The sequence below is a fragment of the Oncorhynchus masou genome, chromosome 9 (genome assembly GCF_036934945.1).
Source record: "Oncorhynchus masou masou isolate Uvic2021 chromosome 9, UVic_Omas_1.1, whole genome shotgun sequence".
Taxonomy (NCBI): Eukaryota; Metazoa; Chordata; class Actinopteri; order Salmoniformes; family Salmonidae; genus Oncorhynchus; species Oncorhynchus masou.
The window spans coordinates 85,431,233-85,452,035 of NC_088220.1; the positions used below are offsets into that span (position 1 = coordinate 85,431,233).

Genomic DNA, 20,803 nt, shown 5'->3' on the forward strand with positions numbered 1-20,803 from the left:
TGAATTCCCAGCATCTGTTTGAATTCAGTGATCATATCCAAATGAATCCATCCTCCACGTCTATCAGACGGGCCTGTATGTGCACTTGTATTCTAAGTATTCTACGTTCTACATCGCTACACTCTAGCCAGCCGTCATTGGTTCTGGACGAGCACATGGCCATCTATTTCTGGAGCAGAATGTTGTATTAAATACTATTTCAACGAGGAGCCCTCTCTCAAGCCTCTAGATTTCATATCTCTGATCCTGTGAAACATATTCAATCTTTCGCAGTTATTTTTTGCTTCTCTGGTTCAGGATTTAAACTGATACATTCCAGTACTGTAGGCCCCAGAAGACCTTTGACTTGTGTGTGTTGAAAAGAGATCAGCTTTATTTGTTGTGTGATCTTAACGCGGCTTCGTGTAAAAGTTAATCTGATTAGCATCTCCCCGTCAACAGGTTTGCATGTGATCTCTAATCCTCACCTCCACCCTGTTTGGCTTCAGTTCCAGGTTCTATACTGTCTTTTAAAATATATATATTTGTACATCAGTGGAGGCTCCTCAGGAGGAAGGAGAGGAACATCCTCCTCAGTCCTAAAAATACAAATAATTATTTTTAGATAAAACTATACTAAATATATTCACGCCACCAAATAATTGATTAAAAACACACTGTTTTGCAATGAATGTAGCCTCAACAGCACTCTGTAGGGTAGCACCATGGTGTAGTCAGAGGACAGCTAGCTTCTGTCTTCCTCTTCAATACAAAACCTAGTAGCTTCAACTAGGTTCTCACCCCCTTCCATAGACTTACACAGTAATTATGACAACTTCCGGAGGATGTCCTTCGGCCTGTCAGAGCTCTTGCAGCGTGAACTGACATGTTGTCCACCCAATCATAGGATCAGAGAATGAGTCTAGAACTGAAATCATAAGCTACTGCTAGCTAGCACTAGTGCATACAATGTGGTGAGTAGTTGACTCAAAGACAATAGTTGAACAGTTTTGAACAAATCAATTTATTTAAAAATGACTGAGAAGTGAGAGAACTAGCTAGCTATATTTCGTTGTATTTGTTTTTCACTAAGCTAGCTGGTTTAGCCTACTCAAGCACCCGGCTCAAATAGAGAGGGATGGTATGTTAGCTAGCTAGCTATGGCTATCCAACAGAGAGGAATGACATGTTAGCAAGCTGGCTAAGGCTATCCAACAGAGAGGGATGATATGTTAGCTAGCTGGCTAAGGCTATCCAACAGAGAGGGATGCTATGTTAGCTAGCTGGCTAAGTCTATCCAACAGAGAGGAATTATATGTTAGCTCGCTGGCTAAGTCTATCCAACACTGGAACTCTTCCAAGTCAAGGTAAGCATTTGGTTGAATTAATTCATTGCCACCGGGGCCCGCCAGTGTAACTGCTAAACTATTTGCTGACTGTACACTGTGCTGCATGATAGTGGCGGTTTACTAACTCATTACTTAAAATAGATACGTTGACTAGCTATGACGTTAGTAATATGGTTTCAACGATGTAGGCTGTGCGTAGCGTTCATGATATGAAGTAAAAAAATAAAAATTGCATGGCCACAGACAGCTGATGTGTTGTTCACTGAAGTCCTCAAGCGAAGGGAAACGGTGAGAGGAGGAGAGCACGTAGATGTGAGAAGGAATTCTACAACGAGCAAAGGGATCAGTATGTGGCTTCTATGAAAGTGAACTGTGTTTGGGTGTGATCAGGGGTGTATTCATTCCGCCTATTCTGTAAAAAAAAAAAAAAAAGTTTCTGAAACGAGAATTAGCATAGCTGAATTTGTCCGATTAGAAATTCTTGTTTGCAACTGTTATGACTAATGATTACACCCTAGATCAGCTAGATGCAGGGAAGAGTGTGCAAGGAGGTATTGAATGTGTCACTGTCTGTCATCTTGATCAGTCAAATGTTTCTCTCGACCTGTGCACCTACGTTGTAAACTTTGATTCATAGGCTAGGTTGTACAGTAATTACCTCATGATGGGTACAGGGAAAATTAGAGTATCATGTAGTAGCCTAACTCAATCGATGTTACATTGAGCGGGGTCAATAGAATACGAATGACAGTCATCTAATGCACTTTAATAGGAATAAGGCTAATTTAAAAAATAATCGTTCTCCCTCATCTTAAACGTCAAGACCACCACTGTTGTATATTTGTAAATGCTGGATATTTGTGTAGATACTAGATATTTGTCTGTCTTCTCGTTGCTTTGTTTTCCAAATGGGATTTTAGTTTTCTGTAGTAGCCAGAGAGACTTACAAGGAATCTGGATGTTATCCAAGTTAATAGCCTTAGCCTTCCATGCTCAGGGAACAGTGTTTTTTACAACGGTGCATCCCAAATGGCACCCTCTGGGCCCTGGTCAAAACGTAGTGCACTACCTCTGGGCCCTGGTCAAAACGTGGTGCACTACCTCTGGGCCCTGGTCAAAACGTAGTGCACTACCTCTGGGCCCTGGTCAAAACGTAGTGCACTACCTCTGGGCCCTGGTCAAAACGTAGTGCACTACCTCTGGGCCCTGGTCAAAACGTAGTGCACTACCTCTGGGCCCTGGTCAAAACGTAGTGCACTACCTCTGGGCCCTGGTCAAAACGTAGTGCACTACCTCTGGGCCCTGGTCAAAACGTAGTGCACTACAGAGGGAATAGGATGCAAGACAAGTGTTTTGTTTCATGTTTTCTACTTCACAAGAGATGAGTCTTTACCAGGGAAGGTAGGGAGGGAGGGAGAGGACTCTTTACCAGGGAAGGTAGGGAGGGAGGGAGAGGACTCTTTACCAGGGACGGTGGGGAGGGAGGGAGAGGACTCTTTACCAGGGACGGTGGGGAGGGAGGGAGAGGAGTCTTTACCAGGGACGGTGGGGAGGGAGGGAGAGGAGTCTTTACCAGGGACGGTGGGGAGGGAGGGAGTGGACTCTTTACCAGGGAAGGTGGGGAGGGAGGGAGAGGAGTCTTTGCCAGGGAAGGTGGGGAGGGAGGGAGAGGAGTCTTTGCCAGGGAAGGTGGGGAGGGAGGGAGAGGAGTCTTTGCCAGGGAAGGTGGGGAGGGAGGGAGAGGAGTCTCTGCCAGGGAAGGTGGGGAGGGAGGGAGAGGAGTCTTTACCAGGGACGGTGGGGAGGGAGGGAGAGGAGTCTTTACCAGGGAAGGTGGGGAGAGGGGGAGAGGAGTCTTTACCAGGGAAGGTAACAACGAGGGAGAGGAGTCTTTACCAGGGAAGGTGGGGAGGGAGGGAGAGGAGTCTTTACCAGGGAAGGTAACAACGAGGGAGAGGAGTCTTTACCAGGGAAGGTAACAACGAGGGAGAGGAGTCTTTACCAGGGAAGGTAACAACGAGGGAGAGGAGTCTTTACCAGGGAAGGTAACAACGAGGGAGAGGAGTCTTTACCAGGGAAGGTGGGGAGGGAGAGGAGTCTTTACCAGGGAAGGTGACTAGGGAGAGGAGTCTTTACCAGGGAAGGTGGGGAGGGAGGGAGAGGAGTCTTTACCAGGGACGGTGGGGAGGGAGGGAGGGAGGGAGGGAGAGAGAGGAGTCTTTACCAGGGAAGGTGACTAGGGAGAGGAGTCTTTACCAGGGAAGGTAACAACGAGGGAGAGGAGTCTTTACCAGGGAAGGTGGGGAGGGAGAGGAGTCTTTACCAGGGAAGGTAACAACGAGGGAGAGGAGTCTTTACCAGGGAAGGTGGGGAGGGAGAGGAGGGAAGGTGACTAGGGAGAGGAGTCTTTACCAGGGACGGTGGGGAGGGAGAGGAGTCTTTACCAGGGAAGGTAACAACGAGGGAGAGGAGTCTTTACCAGGGAAGGTGGGGAGGGACTTTACCAGGGACGGTGGGGAGGGAGAGGAGTCTTTACCAGGGACGGTGGGGAGGGAGAGGAGTCTTTACCAGGGAAGGTAACAACGAGGGAGAGGAGTCTTTACCAGGGAAGGTGGGGAGGGAGAGGAGTCTTTACCAGGGACGGTGGGGAGGGAGAGGAGTCTTTACCAGGGACGGTGGGGGGGGAGGAGTCTTTACCAGGGAAGCAGAAGGGACCCCAGTCGTCTGAGAAGAAATGAACAACACCACTTCCTCTCACATTTCATAACTGCTGAACTGACTGACCGCTACACTACTTTGCAAGTTGATAGGTTAATTCCCTGGTTCAAGTTGATAGGTTAATTCCCTGGTTCAAGTTGATAGGTTAATTCCCTGGTTCAAGTTGATAGGTTAATTCCCTGGTTCAAGTTGATAGGTTAATTCCCTGGTTCAAGTTGATAGGTTAATTCCCTGGTTCAAGTTGATGTGAGAAACCAACTTACAGCAGCACTTCTTCTCGAATTTTTATTTTATTTTTTTACTAACAGTCTGTATTGATCTCTTGTTATCCTAATTGTCTCTCAGAGGAGAAGGGGCGTTGTGAAGTTACGATGCACGGTGACCCCATGAAGAGTGTTACAGTAAGGAGATAGCCAGTGACTCTCAATCTGTTTTCCATTTGACTTGATCCTTTATGGATTTATTCTCTCGAGTGGCTAAAGAACAAACTGGGTACACAGACACACACACGGGCACGCATACCAAACACATGCTTACGCACACACCACACACGCTATCATGTGTCTGTGTGTGTGTTTTTAGGGCACGCTGCTTAATGACTTGGGTGTAAAGAAATGACCTTTGTTAAATGTTGTGTAAGTAGTGTGTTTTTGAGTCTTACAGCCTAGGGTGGGGGAGGTGGGGGGTCACAGCGTGGAAGGTGGTCGCAGTCTGGAGGGGTCAGAGAGGAGGGTAGGGAGGAGGTTTGGAAGTAGATGGGAGGGGTAGTTTGGGGGAGAGAAGGAAGGGAGGTATGGTGGTTGGTAGAGGTTTAGATGGAGAATGGTTGGTTGTTTGGGGGAGGGAGTGATGGTAAGGAGATATGATGTTTGAAGGGAGATGCTTGGGGGAGGGATGTTTGGAGGAGATGGGTGGGGGGTTTTTGGGGAGGGATGTTTGGAGGGAGATGGGTGGGGGGGTAGTTTTGGGGAGGGATGTTTGGAGGGAGATGGGTGGGGGGTAGTTTGGGGGAGGGATGTTTTTATTTATTTATTTATTTCACCTTTTATTTATTTAACCAGGTAGGCAAGTTGAGAACAAGTTCTCATTTACAATTGCGACCTGGCCAAGATAAAGCAAAGCAGTTCGACGCATACAACGACACAGAGTTACACATGGAGCAAAACAAACATACAGTCAATAATACAGTATAAACAAGTCTATATACGATGTGAGCAAATGAGGTGAGATAAGGGAGGTAAAGTCAAAAGGGAGATGGGTGGGGGGGTAGTTTGGGGGAGGGATGTTTGGAGGGAGATGGGTGGGGGTAGTTTGGGGGAGGGATGTTTGGAGGGAGATGGGTGGGGAGGGTAGTTTGGGGAGGGATGTTTGGAGGGAAGTTTGGGGGAGGGATGTTTGGAGGGAGATGGGTGGGGGGGTAGTTTGGGGGAGGGATGTTTGGAGGGAAGTTTGGGGGAGGGATGTTTGGAGGGAGATGGGTGGGGGGGTAGTTTGGGGGAGGGATGTTTGGAGGGAGATGGGTGGGGGGGTTAGTTTTGGGGAGGGATTTTTTTTATTTTACCTTTATTTAACTTGGCAAGTCAGTTAAGAACAAATTCTTATTTACAATGACGGCCTGGGAACAGTGGGTTAACTGCCTGTTCAGGGGCAGAACAACAGATTTGTACCTTGACCCGCTCGGGGGTTTGAACTTGCAACCTTCCGGTTACTAGTCCAACGCTCTAACCACTAGGCTACCCTAGTGGAGGGAGATGGGTGGGGGGGTAGTTTGGGGGAGGGATGTTTGGAGGGAGATGGGTGGGGGGGGTTGTTTTGGGGAGGGATGTTTGGAGGGAGATGGGTGGGGGGTAGTTTGGGGGAGGGATGTTTGGAGGGAGATGGGTGGGGGGTAGTTTTGGGGAGGGATGTTTGGAGGGAGGCAGATATATAGCAGACTACCTGGCTGTTAGAATGTTCTCATTCTCTGTATATTCAATTCATCTGGGGCCAATTGTTCTTCCTCAACATCTACCACGCACACACACGCACGCGCGCACACACACACACACACACACACACGCAGAGCTCTACAGTATAAACCTTCACCTTTTGCATGAGGCACTCTGTCATTTTGACTAATGGTGCAGATAAACTACCCTTCATTAACCTCGGCTGCAGCATCCCAAGCACCAGCCTCTTTATTCTGCTGCCCTAGTTTGGACCACAGCCCCTCCAGTGTATTTGTTATTCATATTAAATGTTTTCTTTTAACCTTTTATTTGCACGTCAGTTTAAGAACAAATACTTATTTTAACAACGACGGCCTCCTGTGGGGGGACGGGGGCCTGGAATTAAAAATAAACAAACATACAGGACAAAACACATCACGACAACCGAGACACAGCAAGGCAGCAACACATGACAATAACATGGTAGCAGCAGCACAACATGGCAGCAACACATGACAACAGCATGGCAGCAACACAACATGGTAGCAACACATGACAATAACATGGTAGCAGAAGCACAACATGGCAGCAGCAGCACAACATGGCAGCAACACATGACAACAGCATGGCAGCAACACAACATGGTAGCAACACATGACAATAACATGGTAGCAGCAGCACAACATGGCAGCAACACATGACAACAGCATGGCAGCAACACATGGCAATAACATGGTAGCAGCAGCACAACATGGCAGCAACACATGACAACAGCATGGCAGCAACACATGGCAATAACATGGTAGCAGCAGCACAACATGGCAGCAACACATGACAACAGCATGGCAGCAACACATGGCAATAACATGGTAGCAGCAGCACAACACATATGGCACGTTATTGGGCACAGACAACAGAGCAAAGGGCAAGAAGGTAGAGACAACAATACATCACGCGAAGCAGCCACACATGTCGGTCGCTAGCCGTAGCGGGCTGAAACGAGGAGCGACCCCAGGGATGATCAACCCCGTTGTGCTACTTCTGGGGGAATTTCCAGTGGTGGGTGAACGCCTCGGTTAAAAGGGGAGGGATATGATGGAAAGGTTGACAGAGAGAAAGATGGAGAGAGGGTTAGAGAGAGGAGAAAGGGAGAGCAAGATAGAGAGAGGAGACAGAGAGAGAGGAGAAAGGGAGAGCAAGATAGAGAGAGGAGACAGAGAGAGAGGAGAAAGGGAGAGCAAGATAGAGAGAGGAGACAGAGAGAGAGGAGAAAGGGAGAGCAAGATAGAGAGAGGAGACAAAGGGAGAGGAGAAAGGGAGAGCAAGATAAAGAGAGAGAGGAGACGGAGACAGAGAGAGAGAGACAGAGAGAGAGAGAGAGAGAGAGAGAGGAGACAGAGTGAGAGGAGACAGAGGTCTCGAGCTTTGGATGAAATTGGACACAGTCACAAGTAATTTAACGTTTCACAAATTGAAGAGGGGGTGTTAATGATTGGTTCCAGGACCCTCCGTCTCTTTGTCTCCACAAAAGTGTGTGTGTGTGTGTGTGTGTACAGACTGCAATTGTATATGTCAGCCTGTGTTTGGGCATTCATGTCATCATCGGTGACATGTGTAAAAGCCTGTGGGAGGATGTTGACATGTTTTCGTTGGTGTCTCGGTGTGTGTGTGTGTACACATTCCCTAGGCCCCGCTCTGTCTCTGGTCTCACCTATATGGTTATAGTTACCATCTCTCCCACACAATAGTGTGTGTATTGGTAGAGCATGGTGCTTGCAACACCAGAGTTGTGGGTTCGATTCCCACCGGGGACCAGTACGAAAACGTATGCACTCACGACTGTCTCTCTGGATAAGAGCATCTGCTAAATGACCCCCCCCCTCCCAACCCTCCTCCCTCCCAACCCTCCTCTCCTCCCTCCCAACCCTCCTCTCCTCCATCCCTTTCCTGCTCTCCTCTGTCTTTCCCCTCCTCCTCACTCTCCTCTTTCCCCTCCTCCCCAATCTCCTCTTTTCCCTCCTCCCCAATCTCCTCTTTCCCCTCCTCACTCTCCTCTTTCCCCTCCTCCTCACTCTCCTCTTTCCCCTCCTCCTCACTCTCCTCTTTCCCCCTCCTCCTCACTCTCCTCTTTCCCCCTTCTCCTCACTCTCCTCTTTCCCCCTTCTCCTCACTCTCCTCTTTCCCCCTTCTCCTCACTCTCCTCTTTCCCCCTTCTCCTCACTCTCCTCTTTCCCCTCCTCCTCTCTCTCCTCTTTCCCCTCCTCCTCACTCTCCTCTTTCCCCCTTCTCCTCACTCTCCTCTTTCCCCTCCTACTCACTCTCCTCTTTCCCCCTTCTCCTCACTCTCTCTCCCCTTTCCCCCTCCTCCTCCTCCTCTCCCTCTTTCCCCTCCTCCTCACTCTCCTTCCCCTCCTCCTCACTCTCCTCTTCCCCTCCTCCTCACTCTCCTCTTCCCCTCCTCCTCTCTCTCCTCTTTCCCCTCCTCCTCACTCTCCTCTTTCCCCTCCTCCTCACTCTCCTCTTTCCCCTCCTCCTCACTCTCCTCTTTCCCCTCCTCCTCTCTCTCCTCTTTCCCCTCCTCCTCACTCTCCTCTTTCCCCTCCTCCTCACTCTCCTCTTTCCCCTCCTCCTCACTCTCCTCTTTCCCCTCCCTCCCTCTCCCTCTCCTCTTTCCCCTCCTCCTCTCTCTCCTCTTTCCCCTCCTCCTCTCTCTCCTCTTCCCCTCCTCCTCTCTCCCTCTTTCCCCTCCTCCTCTCTCTCCTCTTCCCCTCCTCCTCACTCTCCCTCTTCCCCTCCTCCTCCCTCTCCCCTCCTCACTCTCCTCTTCCCCTCCTCCTCTCTCCTCTTTCCCCTCCTCCTCACTCTCCTCTTTCCCCTCCTCCCCACACTCTCCTCTTTCCCCTCCTCCCCACTCTCCTCTTTCCCCCTCCTCCTCACTCTCCTCTTTCCCCTCCTCCTCACTTTCCTCTTTCCCCTCCTCCTCACTTTCCTCTTTCCCCTCCTCCTCTCTCTCCTCTTTCCCCTCCTCCTCACTCTCCTCTTTCCCCTCCTCCTCACTCTCCTCTTTCCCCTCCTCCTCACTCTCCTCTTTCCCCTCCTCCTCTCTCTCCTCTTTCCCCTCCTCCTCTCTCCTCTCTTCCCTCACCTCCTTTCCTCCCTCTCCCCCCACCCCTCTCCGCTCTCCTCCCTCCCTGCTCTGCTACAGTACACTATGTGGATTAAGATCTGTTAGCTCAGATCTGTAGACGAGGGGTTACACAGGAGAGGGGGGGGGGGTGCTGCTGCTGCTGCTATCTGTTAGCGGGTGTTTTAGAGAAACATAACAGGTAGTTCAAGAGAGTGAAACTGTGTTATGTGTATCCTGGGTTACCTTGAGAACCATCCAGAAACGGCAACAAAAGCTCTCCTAGCTCTGTTCTTGTATCGGCGACGTGGGCGGTTCTCTGGCAACGTGTTGCCACGGTAACGGGACATAACTGCACAGCCTGATGTCTTTTGAGAGAGATGTTGTCATCCCTCTCCTTAGCGACGCCTTGACGCCACCAGTGATCCTCCTCTTCCAAGAGGCTTTAGACAGACGCTCTTCACATTAAATACGCAGCAGTATAGGCTATAGTCACAGACAGACAGGCTGTAGTCACAGACAGGCACGGGCTGTGGTCACAGAAAGACAGGCAGGCTATAGTCACAGACAGACAGAAAGACGGGCTATAGTCACAGACAGAAAGACAGGCTATAGTCACAGACAGACAGACAGGCTATGGTCACAGACAGGCAGAGTCACACAGACAGACAGACAGACTACAGTCACAGACAGACAGACAGACAGACAGGCTATAGTCACAGACAGACAGACAGGCTAGACAGACAGACAGACAGACTAGTCACAGACAGACAGACAGGCTATAGTCACAGACAGACAGACAGACAGACTACAGTCACAGACAGACAGACAGACAGACAGACAGGCTATAGTCACAGACAGACAGACAGACAGACTACAGTCACAGACAGACAGACAGACAGGCTATAGTCACAGACAGACAGACAGACAGACTACAGTCACAGACAGACAGACAGACAGGCTATAGTCACAGACAGACAGACAGGCTATAGTCACAGACAGGCATGAAGTCAGACAGACAGGCTTCCAGAATGGGTGAAATATTGGTCAGGGAGGAATCCAATTGGGTGAAATTGGTAGCCATATTGGTCAGGGAGGAATCCAATTGGAACGTCTCCTTGGACTGAATGGCAGAGGCATGATCCTGATTTTACTTTATTAAAATAGAAGTATGATGATCTATATTAGAAGTATATTATGATATTATGATGTTCTATATTAGAAGTATATTATGATATTATGATGTTCTATATTAGAAGTACTATATTATAAGTACTATATTATAAGTGTGATGTTCTATATTAGAAGTATGATGTACTATAGTAGAAGTATGATCTATAGTAGAAGTACTATATTAGAAGTATGATGTTCTATATTAGAAGTATGGTGTTCTATATTAGAAGTACTATATTAGAAGTATGATGTTCTATATTAGAAGTATGATCTATAGTAGAAGTACTATATTAGAAGTATGATCTATAGTAGAAGTACTATATTAGAAGTATGTTCTATAGTAGAATGTTCTATATTAGAAGTACTATATTAGAAGTACTATATTAGAAGTATGATGTTCTATATTAGAAGTATGATCTATATTAGAAGTACTATATTAGAAGTATGATCTATAGTAGAAGTACTATATTAGAAGTATGATCTATAGTAGAAGTACTATATTAGAAGTATGATCTATATTAGAAGTACTATATTAGAAGTATGATCTATATTAGAAGTACTATATTAGAAGTATGATTCTATATTAGAAGTACTATATTAGAAGTATGATCTATATTAGAAGTACTATATTAGAAGTATGATCTATATTATAAGTAGAAGTAGAAGTACTATATTAGAAGTATGATCTATAGTAGAAGTACTATATTAGAAGTATGATCTATAGTAGAAGTACTATATTATAAGTATGATCTATAGTAGAAGTACTATATTATAAGTATGATCTATATTAGAAGTACTATATTAGAAGTATGATCTATATTAGAAGTACTATATTAGAAGTATGATGTTCTATATTAGAAGTACTATATTAGAAGTATGATCTATATTAGAAGTACTATATTAGAAGTATGTTCTATAGTAGAAGTACTATATTAGAAGTACTATATTAGAAGTATGATGTTCTATATTAGAAGTACTATATTAGAAGTATGATCTATATTAGAAGTATGATTATAGTAGAAGTACTATATTAGAAGTATGTTCTATATTAGAAGTACTATATTAGAAGTATGATCTATAGTAGAAGTACTATATTAGAAGTACTATATTAGAAGTACTATAGTAGAAGTACTATAGTAGAAGTACTATAGTAGAAGTACTATAGTAGAAGTACTATAGTAGAAGTACTATAGTAGAAGGACTATATTAGAAGTATGTTCTATATTAGAAGTACTATATGAGAAGTATGATCTATAGTAGAAGTACTATATTAGAAGTATGATCTATAGTAGAAGTACTATATTAGAAGTATGTTCTATATTAGAAGTACTATATTAGAAGTATGATCTATAGTAGAAGTACTATATTATAAGTACTATATTAGAAGTATGATCTATAGTAGAAGTACTATATTAGAAGTATGATCTATATTAGAAGTACTATATTAGAAGTATGATCTATAGTAGAAGTACTATATTAGAAGTACTATATTAGAAGTATGATTTATAGTAGAAGTACTATATTAGAAGTATGATCTATAGTAGAAGTACTATATTAGAAGTATGATCTATATTAGAAGTACTATATTAGAAGTATGATCTATAGTAGAAGTACTATATTATAAGTATGATCTATAGTAGAAGTACTATATTAGAAGTATGATCTATATTAGAAGTACTATATTAGAAGTATGATCTATATTAGAAGTACTATATTAGAAGTATGATCTATATTAGAAGTACTATATTAGAAGTATGATCTATAGTAGAAGTACTATATTAGAAGTATGATCTATATTAGAAGTACTATATTAGAAGTATGATCTATAGTAGAAGTACTATATTAGAAGTATGATCTATAGTAGAAGTACTATATTAGAAGTATGATCTATAGTAGAAGTACTATATTATAAGTATGATCTATATTAGAAGTACTATATTAGAAGTATGATCTATATTAGAAGTACTATATTAGAAGTATGATCTATAGTAGAAGTACTATATTATAAGTATGTTGTTCTATATTATAAGTATGATGTACTATATTAGAAGTATGATCTATATTAGAAGTACTATATTTGAAGTATGATCTATAGTAGAAGTACTATTTTATAAGTATGTTGTTCTATATTATAAGTACTATATTATAAGTATGATCTATATTAGAAGTACTATATTAGAAGTATGATCTATATTAGAAGTACTATATTAGAAGTATGTTCTATATTAGATACTATATTAGAAGTACTATATTAGAAGTATGATCTATATTAGAAGTACTATATTAGAAGTATGATCTATATTAGAAGTACTATATTAGAAGTACTATATTAGAAGTACTATATTAGAAGTACTATATTAGAAGTACTATAGTAGAAGTATGTTCTATATTAGAAGTACTATATTATAAGTATGATGTTCTATATTAGAAGTATGATCTATAGTAGAAGTACTATATTAGAAGTATGTTCTATATTAGAAGTACTATATTAGAAGTATGATCTATATTAGAAGTACTATATTAGAAGTACTATATTAGAAGTACTATATTAGAAGTACTATATTAGAAGTACTATATTAGAAGTACTATATTAGAAGTACTATATTAGAAGTACTATATTAGAAGTACTATATTAGAAGTATGTTCTATATTAGAAGTATGATCTATATTAGAAGTACTATATTAGAAGTATGATCTATAGTAGAAGTACTATATTAGAAGTATGTTTCTATATTAGAAGTATGATCTATAGTAGAAGTACTATATTAGAAGTATGATCTATAGTAGAAGTACTATATTATTAGAAGTACTATATTAGAAGTATGATCTATAGTAGAAGTACTATATTAGAAGTATGATCTATAGTAGAAGTACTATATTAGAAGTATGATGTTATATTAGAAGTACTATATTAGAAGTATGATCTATAGTAGAAGTACTATATTATAAGTATGATCTATAGTAGAAGTACTATATTATAAGTATGATCTATATTAGAAGTACTATATTAGAAGTATGATCTATATTATAAGTACTATATTAGAAGTATGATCTATAGTAGAAGTACTATATTATAAGATGATGTATATTAGAAGATGTTCTATAGTAGAAGTACTATATTATAAGTATGATGTTCTATATTAGAAATACTGTATTAGAAGTATGATCTATAGTAGAAGTACTATATTAGAAGTATGATCTATATTAGAAGTACTATATTAGAAGTATGATCTATATTAGAAGTACTATATTAGAAGTATGATCTATAGTAGAAGTACTATATTAGAAGTATGATCTATATTAGAAGTACTATATTAGAAGTATGATCTATATTAGAAGTACTATATTAGAAGTATGATCTATAGTAGAAGTACTATATTAGAAGTATGATCTATAGTAGAAGTACTATATTATAAGTATGATCTATAGTAGAAGTACTATATTAGAAGTATGATCTATATTAGAAGTACTATATTAGAAGTATGATCTATATTAGAAGTACTATATTATAAGTATGATCTATATTAGAAGTACTATATTAGAAGTATGATCTATATTAGAAGTACTATATTAGAAGTATGATCTATAAGTAGAAGTACTATATTATAAGTATGTTGTTCTATATTATAAGTATGATGTACTATATTAGAAGTATGGTCTATATTAGAAGTACTATATTTGAAGTATGATCTATAGTAGAAGTACTATATTATAAGTATGTTGTTCTATATTATAAGTATGAGGTACTATATTAGAAGTAAAAGGTACTATATTAGAAGTATGGTTTCTATATAGGTTTCTTCTATAGGTTTTGGTTCTATATTAGGGATGTTTCTATATTAGAAGTATGGTGTTCTATATTGCATATGCTTGCTGTTTAGGTGTTTTAGGTATGGGTTTCTGTACTAGCAGTACTTTGAGATATCTATATGATGTACTATATTAGAAGTATGATGTTCTATATTAGAAGTAATATAAATGTGATTTAGAGTCTCAGGACCAGGTGACTGTTGAATCCATACCAGTGGGTTAACATGTTTTAATTTAATTTTACCTTTATTTTACTAGGCAAGTCAGTTAAGAACAAATTCTTATTTTCAATGACGGCCTAGGAACTAGTTAGAAGTTAACTGCCTGTTCAGGGGCAGATTATAAGATGATGATTTGTACCTTGTCAGCTCGGGTATTCTATATTAGAAGTATGATCTTGCAAAGTACTTTTGGTTATGTTCTAGTCCAACGCTCTATACTAGGCTACCCTAGCCGCTACATCTAACCACTAGGCTACCCTGATGTTCTATTAGAAGTACTATATTAGAAGTATGACACTCTAACCACTAGGCTACCTGCCGCCTACACTCTAACCACTAGGCTACCTGCCTCCTTACACTCTAACCACTAGATGCTACCTGCCTCCTATACACTCTAACCACTAGGCTACCTGCCTCTACACTCTAACCACTAGGCTACCTGCCGCCTCTACACTCTAACCACTAGGCTACCTGCCGCCTCTACACTCTAACCACTAGGCTACCCTGCCGCCTCTACACTCTAACCACTAGGCTACCCTGCCGCCTCTACACTCTAACCACTAGGCTACCAAGCCTGTTCTACACTCTAACCACTAGGCTATATTAGAAGTATGATCTATATTAGAAGTATGATCTATAGTAGAAGTCTATATTATACTCTAACCACTAGAAGTACCTGATCTATAGTAGAAGTACACTCTAACCACTAGGCTACCAGCCTATAGTAGACTCTAACCACTAGGCTACCTGCCTCCTCTACACTCTAACCACTGTATGATCTACCTAGTAGAAGTACTATACACTCTAACCACTAGGACTACCTTAGCCTCCTCTACACTCTAACCACTAGGTACTACCAGCCTCCTCTACACTCTAACCACTAGAAGTACTACCTGCCTCCTCTACACTCTAACCACTATGGTTCTACCTGCCACCTCTACACTCTAACCACTAGACTACCCTGCCTCCTCTACACTCTAACCACTAGACTACCAGCCTCTATACACTCTAACCACTGATGTTCTATATTATATGGTCTATACACTCTAACCACTAGAAGTACCAGCCTCCTCTACACTCTAACCACTAGGCTACCTTAGCCTCCTCTACACTCTAACCACTAGGCTACCAGCCTCCTCTACACTCTAACCACTAGGCTACCAGCCTCCTATACACTCTAACCACTAGGCTATATACCTGCCTCCTCTTACACTCTAACCACTAGGCTACCTGCCTCCTCTACACTCTAACCACTAGGCTACCAGCCTCCTCTACACTCTAACCACTAGGCTACCAGCCTCCTCTACACTCTAACCACTAGGCTACCTGCCTCCTCTACACTCTAACCACTAGATACCTTACACTCTAACCACTAGACTACCTACCTATTCCATACACTCTAACCACTAGGCTACCAGCCTCCTCTACACTCTAACCACTAGGCTACCTGCCTCCTCTACACTCTAACTTGTTGCACTAGGCTACCAGGACTAGGCTGACCTCCTCTACACTCTAACCACTAGGCTACCTGCCTCCTCTACACTCTAACCACTAGGCTACCCTGCCTCCTCTACACTCTAACCACTGCAGGCTACCACTGCCTCCTCTACACTCTAACCACTAGGCTACCTGCCACCTCTACACTCTACTAGGCTAACCTGCCACCATGGCTAGACTTCAAATGTTCTAAATGACCTCTACACTCTAACCACTAGGCTACCCTGCCTCCACCTCTAAACTCTAACCACTAGGCTACCCTGCCGCCCTCTACACTCTAACCACTAGGACTACCTGCCGCCTCTACACTCTAACCACTAGAGCTACCTGCCGCCTCTACACTCTAACCACTAGTCCTGGGGCTACCTGCTCTCCTCTAAACTCTAACCATGTAGAGTTCCAGCCGCCTCTACACTCTAACCACTAGGCTACCAGCCTCCTCTACACTCTAACCAAATACTAGGCTACCAGCCTCCCCATCTACACTCTAACCACTAGGATACCACCTCCTCTACTCTAACCACTAGGCTACAGCCTCCTCTACACCACTAGGCTACCAGCCTCCTCTACACTCTAACCACTAGGCTACCAGCCTCCTCCACACTCTAACCACTAGGCTACCAGCCTCCTCTACACTCTAACCACTAGGCTACCAGCCTCCTCTACCCTCTAACCACTAGGCTACCAGCCTCCTCTACACTCTAACCACTAGGCTACCAGCCTCCTCTACACTCTAACCACTAGACTACACTCTAACCACTAGGCTGCCCACTCTACACTCTAACCACTAGACTACCAGCCTCCTCTACACTCTAACCACTAGGACTACCCCTGCCTCCAGCTCTACACTCTAACCACTAGGCTACCTGCCTCCTTTACACTCTAACCACTAGACTACCCTGCCTCCTAGATAGGTACACTCTAACCACTAGGCTACCAGCCTCCTCTACACTCTAACCACTAGGCTACCAAATGCCTCCTCTACACTCTAACCACTAGGCTACCAGCCTCCTCTACACTCTAACCACTAGGCTACCAGCCTCCTCTACACTCTAACCACTAGGCTACCTGCCTCCTCTACACTCTAACCACTAGACTAAAAGCCTCCTCTGAAACACTTGTTCTAACCACTAGGCTACCTGCCTCCTCTACACTCTAACCACTAGGCTACCATTCTCTTGGGACTCTACACTCTAACCACTAGGCTACCCTGCCGCCTCCACACTCTAACCACTAGGCTACCAGCCTCCTCTACACTCTAACCACTAGGCTACCAGCCTCCTCTACACTCTAACCACTAGTCTACCTGCCTGGTTCCTCTACACTCTAACCACTAGGCTACCTGCCTGGTTCCTCTACACTCTAACCACTAGGCTACCTGCCTCCTCTACACTCTAACCACTAGGCTACCAGCCTCCTCTACACTCTAACCACTAGGCTACCAGGCTGGGTCTGTACACTCTAACCACTGATGTACTTTACATATAAATACTGTGACTCTAACCACTAGGCTACCAGCCTGTTGAATCCCACTAGGCTACCAGTGGGTTACACTCTAACCACTAGACTACCAGCCACCTTAAGAACAAATTCTACACTCTAACCACTAGGCTACCTGCCTCCTCTACACTCTAACCACTAGGCTACCAGCCTCCTCTACACTCTAACCACTAGGCTACCAGCCTCCTCTACACTCTAACCACTAGGCTACCTGCCTCCTCTACACTCTAACCACTAGGCTACCTGCCTCCTCTACACTCTAACCACTAGACTACCTGCCTCCTCTACACTCTAACCACTAGGCTACCAGCCTCCTCTACACTCTAACCACTAGGCTACCTGCCTCCTCTACACTCTAACCACTAGGCTACCTGCCGCCTCTACACTCTAACCACTAGGCTACCAGCCTCCTCTACACTCTAACCACTAGGCTACCCTGCCGCCTCCACACTCTAACCACTAGGCTACCTGCCTCCTCTACACTCTAACCACTAGGCTACCTGCCTCCTCTACACTCTAACCACTAGGCTACCTGCCGCCTCTACACTCTAACCACTAGGCTACCCTGCCACCTCTAAACTCTAACCACTAGGCTACCTGCCTCCTCTACACTCTAACCACTAGGCTACCCTGCCGCCTCTACACTCTAACCACTAGGCTACCTGCCGCCTCCACACTCTATCCACTAGGCTACCTGCCTCCTCTACACTCTAACCACTAGGCTACCTGCCGCCTCTACACTCTAACCACTAGGCTACCTGCCGCCTCTACACTCTAACCACTAGGCTACCCTGCCACCTCTACACTCTAACTACTAGGCTACCCTGCCACCTCTACACTCTAACCACTAGGCAACCTGCCTCCTCTACACTCTAACCACTAGACTACCCTGCCGCCTCTACACTCTAACCACTAGGCTACCCTGCCGCCTCTACACTCTAACCACTAGACTACCTGCCTCCTCTACACTCTAACCACTAGGCTACCTGCCTCCTCTACACTCTAACCACTAGGCTACCTGCCACCTCTACACTCTAACCACTAGGCTACCAGCCTCCTCTACACTCTAACCACTAGGCTACCAGCCTCCTTTAAACTCTAGTTTACATGTAGAGTTCCAGCCGCCTCTACACTCTAACCACTAGGCTACCCTGCCGCCTCTACACTCTAACCACTAGGCTACCTGCTTCCTCTACACTCTAACCACTAGACTACCTGCCTCCTCTACACTCTAACCACTAGGCTACCAGCCTCCTTTAAACTCTAGTTTACATGTAGAGTTCCAGCCGCCTCTACACTCTAACCACTAGGCTACCAGCCGCCTCTACACTCTAACCACTAGGCTACCCTGCCGCCTCTACACTCTAGTTTACATGTAGAGTTCCAGCCTCTTCCCCCTCAGTTAATGTTGCATCTCGATGTTAACTGTCGCCATATGATGGGACCGTGCCACACGTGGAAATGCTCTCTTTCTTCCTGGGTCTAGAATACTTGCCCAGAGCCTAGGGGGCAGCCCCATCCCAAATATTTACCCTCTGTTTCATATCAATGTCATATGCAAATAAGTAATTTGCCACACAGGCCTGACATCATTCACTTTCAAATCACATTGTATTTGTCACATACACATGGTTAGCAGATGTTAATGCGAGTGTAGCGAAATGCTTGTGCTTCTCGTTCCGACAACGCAGTAATAACCAACAAGTAATCTAACTAACAATTTCACAACAACTACCTTATACACACAAGTGTAAAGAGATGAGGAATATGTACATAAAAATATATGAATGAGTGATGTTACAGAACGGCAAAGGCAAGATGCAGTAGATGGTATAGAGTACAGTTTATACATATGAGATGAGTAATGTAGGGTATGTAAACATTATATAAAGTGGCATTGTTTAAAGTGGCTAGTGATACATTTAATACATCAATTTTTCCATTATTAAAGTGGCTGGAGATGAGTCAGTATGTTGGCAGCAGCCACTCAATGTTAGTGGTGGCTGTTTAAAAGTCTGATGGCTTTGAGATAGAAACTTTGAACTGGACTGTGTGTTTACAGGCAGTTGGGCCTGTCATCATTCACTTTGAACTGGACTGTGTGTTTACAGGCAGTAGGGCCTGTCATCATTCACTATGAACTGGACTGTGTGTTTACAGGCAGTAGGGCCTGTCATCATTCACTATGAACTGGACTGTGTGTTTACAGGCAGTAGGGCCTGTTATCATTCACTATGAACTGGACTGTGTGTTTACAGACAGTAGGGCCTGTCATCATTCACTATGAACTGGACTGTGTGTTTACAGGCAGTAGGGTCTGTCATCATTCACTATGAACTGGACTGTGTGTTTACAGGCAGTAGGGCCTGTCATCATTCACTATGAACTGGACTGTGTGTTTCCAGGCAGTAGGGCCTGTCATCATTCACTATGAACTGGACTGTGTGTTGACAGGGCCTGTCAAGTAGGGCCTGTCATCATTCACTATGAACTGGACTGTGTGTTTCCAGGCAGCAGGGCCTGTTATCATTCACTATGAACTGGACTGTGTGTTTACAGGCAGTAGGGCCTGTCATCATTCACTATGAACTGGACTGTGTGTTTACAGGCAGTAGGGCCTGTCATCATTCACTATGAACTGGACTGTGTGTTTCCAGGCAGTAGGGCCTGTTATCATTCACTATGAACTGGACTGTGTGTTTACAGGCAGTAGGGCCTGTTATCATTCACTATGAACTGGACTGTGTGTTTACAGGCAGTAGGGCCTGTCATCATTCACTATGAACTGGACTGTGTGTTTGTCATCAGGCAGTAGGGCCTGTCATCATTCACTATGAACTGGACTGTGTGTTTCCAGGCAGTAGGGCCTGTCATCATTCACTATGAACTGGACTGTGTGTTTCCAGGCAGTAGGGCCTGTCATCATTCACTATGAACACTTTGAACTGGGCTGTGTGTTTACAGGCAGTGGTCCCTTTGAACTGGACTGGGTGTTTACAGGAAGTAGCAACAGCGTGACTTTAGGTCATTGGAACGCATTCACCAAAAGCCACAAAATATAACCTGAATGAATGTCTGCAAATATGTCAACACCACGGGAGTCCTCTTACATTTGGGAACTTTCCTATTGATCAAACAACCATGAAATGGTAGGCTCTCTCTCCCTCAGTTGTACACATAATCAACAACTAGTGTTAGCCAGAGCGAGATGTGCTCAAATTTAACGAGGGAGTGTTTAGATAATCCCTCGCAAACGTTTTCAACTCGTTGGCCATCGAAATTGCCCTGATAAACGATGGAGGATTTAGTAGCCTGCTCGTCCTTCTGCAGCTTGCCTGGCAATGCATGCTGGTCCCAACCCACGTTTTGACAACTGAATGGGGACCCTGCCTGCCCCGCCCACCCATTTTGATCGATGCCAAATACATATGATTGACGACTAAGAGATGCTAACTGTGGATATCAGTCATTGAAGTTCAACATAGCTCGTTAGCAAAGCGATTC

At 44.0% G+C, this 20,803-nt stretch overlaps 1 protein-coding gene across 4 annotated transcripts in view; it reads left to right on the forward strand.

Moving 5' to 3' along the window:
- tpst1 (tyrosylprotein sulfotransferase 1) overlaps positions 1-20,803 on the forward strand; it is a 95,001-nt gene that overhangs the window by 53,941 nt on the left and 20,257 nt on the right. The window lies entirely within an intron of this gene.